This window comes from Branchiostoma floridae, chromosome 18 (genome assembly GCF_000003815.2).
Source record: "Branchiostoma floridae strain S238N-H82 chromosome 18, Bfl_VNyyK, whole genome shotgun sequence".
NCBI lineage: Eukaryota > Metazoa > Chordata > Leptocardii > Amphioxiformes > Branchiostomatidae > Branchiostoma > Branchiostoma floridae.
This window is the reverse complement of record NC_049996.1, coordinates 17,402,428-17,407,421: the sequence shown is the minus strand read 5'-3', so window position 1 is coordinate 17,407,421 and position 4,994 is coordinate 17,402,428.

Here is a 4,994-nt window from a genome sequence, read left to right as displayed (position 1 = left end):
ATGGTAACTGGAGAAAATGATGCGTTGATCATTTGCCAAATTAGCATTGCTTGAGAAATTGCAGTAAACCAACCGGTATTATGCCAATGGATGTTACCTGCTACAAGTTAAAACTAGTTTATCCTACTGCGTGAAAAATTGATTTGGTCAGGGGAATATTTCCAGTTTTGGCGCCGAATTCCAGTCAGATCAGCTGTGCGGATCAGCTGTGAGGATCAGCTGGCCTTACACGTGTTAGTAGTACCCATGGTGCATTGCGCTAAGGAGGCGCCATTTTTCATTTCAGGCCGAGCCGAAAGCAGAAGCCGTCGTCGCAAGGTACTAAGGTCCGGACAAGTCTTTATTTAACCTCCTTGGCCCGGGGAACTTTTGAAATCTGGACCCTCAGAAACGTAATTACTAAGTTTAACATTGTGCGCTTCTGGTCATTTTTTGTGGAGATTTAGCGCAAATTTTGTGTTGAAATTTCGCGGAAGACAGAGATTTCCGACTCCGTGGCTGTGTAAATATGTCTGTCTCGGAGACATGTCTAAACACGTCTTTCTCGCTCGGGCAAAACATGGAAAATATTTTATTCTGAAATGTACAGGAGGTGTAGACATAACGTTATTCTCTAATAACAAAACATGTGGTAGGTCAAGAGACGATAATTCTTAGCTTGGCAAAAGATCCCCATGCCGGTAGTTTTGTGTTGCAAAAAAAAATATGGCCCTCCCCCAGTGCACCAGCCTCTCCCCCCGTAAATATTGTCAAGTCCGAAACCACAAGTCCCCTACTCATTGTTTGAGAGTCCATGTTCATTTGTCATTTTAAGCTTGTCATTAGTTTTATGTCATGAAATTCAGATTAGAGCTGTGTACCTAAACAAATTTTAGGTACAGGTACAGGTACATGGGTTTTAGGTACAGGTCCGGACCTGAATCTGTACCTGAAAACTACTGAAGAAAGCATGTTTGAACTGATATATACAGTGTTGAATTGTGCTAGACACAAGACTATTGTGTAGGATCCGTAATTCCTCATAACCAATACCACTTAGGGATTATTTTATGGAAACAAAGACGAAAATCGTCCCCATGTTGACAACAAGAAATTGTAATGCATTTTTTATGAATGCTAGCATGTTTGCAAATGTCTCTGTAACTTTGGAATGTTTTTTTAACATTTCTAAAGGGACTGTTTGCCCTAATTTGAAGTGAACTCTTATCTGTTCCCTTGTGTAGTGCTAAGTGACAGACGGGCAGTCCCTCTGTGCATTGCACATGTGTTGTGGATTATAGGTACAGTACCGGTACACCAGGGTTCTGGTATTGTGGACCTGTGCTTAATTGATTGTACCGGTACCGTATCGGTACACTGTGCTGGTACACAGCTCTTCTTCAGATGCATGGGGTGATACTTTTCATTCCTGAGCACATTCCCATCCCATCCTCACACTCAGGGTTGACAATCACGGCAAAGCCTATGATATCAACCCTGACAAATCAGCCACAGTATTTGGTTATTAGGGGTGCCTTGCTTATGAATATTAATGAGCTTACCCCTATATGGGCAGTCAGCCGTTGAGGATCGGGCGTCGGCATGGTGAGCAAACAAAGCCATGGTAATACGTAACATGATTGGCTGATAGCTTCCCAGCGGCCATTGCGGGACAGCTTTAGCCTGTTCAAAGCTCTCTCATCGCCTGTTCTCTGATTGGCTGGCAGCTGATTTGTGGCGACGTCCCCGGTACCCATATATTAACCTCAGGCAAGCAGAGGTGAAAACAGATGGAATCCCTCTGACGACTCTGTTTCGCCTTTGCGTAGGAGAATGTTCCATCCCAGGCCAGTTTTTCTATATCAATGAAAGCTGATACCTTTTCCTTCCAGCAGTTGTACATCATGACGAGTGCGGCAAGAAGTGCAGTAGGCAGGACAGCCTGAAGAGGCACATGCGCACTCGCACAGGTGAGAAACCAGTAGGTAGGACAGCCTGAAGAGGCACATGCGCACTCACACAGGTGAGAAACCAGTAGGCAGGACAGCCTGAAGAGGCACATGCGCACTCACACAGGTGAGAAACCGTACAAGTGTAAGACTAAGAGAGTGATGGATGTCACTTGAAACGCCCAAAAGTAAATCTTTATTTATTTTATTATCCAGTTGTAGAAATTGAATGAATATTGTTTACCCGGATGTCAACCTTAATTAACATAATGCTAGATATCTATTAAATTTGATCCAATTTGATATCACATTTCAAGTTGCAAGTATGTTATATATATTCTGATTAGGCCACACCAATTTAATTCCTTGCTTCTCAGATTTTTTCAGAAAAATATTGGGGAGGTCGGTCGAAAAAAAATGGAAAATAAAATTTTGCAAAAAGTCTGGGGTGAACTATATTTGAGGTTATTGCATGGATAAATGGTAAGACTTCCAGGAAGGTGTTGTCTTAACCAAAGGAAGTGTCTTAACATAATTTACATAAGAGTGGCATTTGCATACAATCCTTTTTAGTAAATGACTGATTGTTCAACTGTTTTTGCTGAAAAAGATTTGAATAGAAATACTACCACAAGTCTATCAAATGTACATGAACCTTTCTTGTTTGAAGCCATATGAAGATGCTTTACTTGGCTGATTTATCTTGCATTTCTAGCCTTATCTCCTGTGGGGGGGGGGGGGGGAGTCACAGAAACACTCATATCATTTTCTTTATCTTGTTGCAGCTGCTTCCAAGAAGTATGTGAATGATGATGAGGAACACCTCCCTCTCCCTTGACACCCCTCCATCCCTCCTTCCCTCGCCCATCATGTGAACTATGATGAGAATGATGAGGAACACACCCCTCACATCACACCCCTGGCCTCCCTAACTCCCTCCCTCCCGTCACCAAACTGGTTGAAACAGTAGACAGCATAGGGGACCGATATGACCTCAGCATTCTCATCAAGGTCAATGAAGAGGTGGGCAAGGCCATTGCTAAGAACGGGGGAGGGCAGTTTAAACACAGCCCAGCACCTGTGGCTACTCTGAGGAAAATGATCTTCTCGTTCCTCCGTGAGGTGAGAAAACCAGGTGTCAGAGCAACAAGTACTGCTCCCAAGAGAGCCAAAGGTAGGGTTCATATTGATTTGTTGATCAATAGCAAAGGTTTCTTTTGACGTACTGTGAATCAGCGGTTTTATGCTCACAGTGCCTGTCGACTGCACAATCATGACATCCAGTGTTTTTGTGCTGGAGTAGTACAATCATGACATCCAGTGTTTTTGTGCTGGAGTAGTACAATCATGACATCCAGTGTTTTTGTGCTGGAGTAGTACAATCATGACATCCAGTGTTTTTGTGCTGGAGTAGTACAATCATGACATCCAGTGTTTTTGTGCTGGAGTAGTACAATCATGACATCCAGTGTTTTTGTGCTGGAGTAGTACAATCATGACATCCAGTGTTTTTGTGCTGGAGTAGTACAATCATGACATCCAGTGTTTTTGTGCTGGAGTAGTACAATCATGACATCCAGTGTTTTTGTGCTGGAGTAGTACAATCATGACATCCAGTGTTTTTGTGCTGGAGTAGTACAATCATGACATCCAGTGTTTTTGTGCTGGAGTAGTACAATCATGACATCCAGTGTTTTTGTGCTGGAGTAGTACAATCATGACATCCAGTGTTTTTGTGCTGGAGTAGTACAATCATGACACATGTTTTTGTGCGAGAGTATTGATTTCAACTTGAATGCCACGGAGCAACTGAATTTATGTAGTTCAACCAACATCAGGCAAGAATAAATGTTACTAATGTTTATATCTTAAAGCAGAATTTGTTACCAATAATAGAGATGTCTTTACCCGTACACTGTAATCTTATGTAAATTGCATGTCTTCTGCTGTTTAGTAGCCTGGATACCATACCCAAACCTCAAAATATATCTTTTCTGTTGGGGTCTGGCAACATGCCTGTAGAAAGGTTCTCGAAGGCCCGTTGATCAGTGGGAGGAGAACCTAGGATTGATGACCACTCACACCACAGATAGCCAGCTACAACACACCACAGTTGGTCAGCAGGCTATCACAGTAGCGAATCAAGTCACTGTTATGGATTCAAAAAGTACAGTTGGGGGTGTTTAACCAATCATGGCAGGGGTGTAATTACTGCCTGCTGATCCTGTGCTGTTCTATTGGTGGAGTTTTTTGCCCACTATAAAGTGAGAAGAGTTCCTATCCCATCCGGCCAGACCCTTGCACCATAGATACTTGAGATCGGGCTGGGGTTTGGTAACCAGGCTAGCTGTTTAGTGGCAGGAGACAAACTGAGTGTTTGAAATTTGGAGGGCTTTGTTTGTTGAACCATTCCTTGTTGTGATTCATCCCTACAACACCAGATGCCACCCAGCCTCCCGCCCTTGTGACACTGACAAAGGTGACGGCACCAGATGCCACCCAGCCGAGCATCTTTGATGCCAACATGAAGGCCAAGGCTAAGAAACCTGCTCCAAAGAGGAAGAAGACGAATTCAGAATCCGACGCGCCTGCTGCAAGGTAAAGCATCTTCACGTGTTTGGTTTCAAATAAGAATGGTTCATGTACATCTTATAGGTTTGTAGTAGTATTGAATTTCTGTTCACATATTTTCCTAAGGGGGTGGATTGAGCCAGATTTGACGTTTTTGTGTGTTGTCTTGCTCAGTTGACTCACTTATCTTGCATTTCTAGCCATTTTGTTCGATCAGTCTGTTAGTGGGATAAACATGTGCATGAGTACCTTCCGCCCCCCAGCATGATATGGGATCCATAGAAAGGTATTTAAAATGGAAGCAGACAGTAGTCCTCACTCATACAGCAGTATTTGTTGCTGTGACACCTGGAATAACCTGCGTTTTTTTCGCCTCAAGGAGGAAAGAGAACATCTTTTTCCTCAGTAGCCATGGTAGTTAGCCTCTGCTTACTTCAGCTCCATGTGTCTGCTACACCATAGTACATGTACTAGTAGTTAGCCTCTGCTTACTTC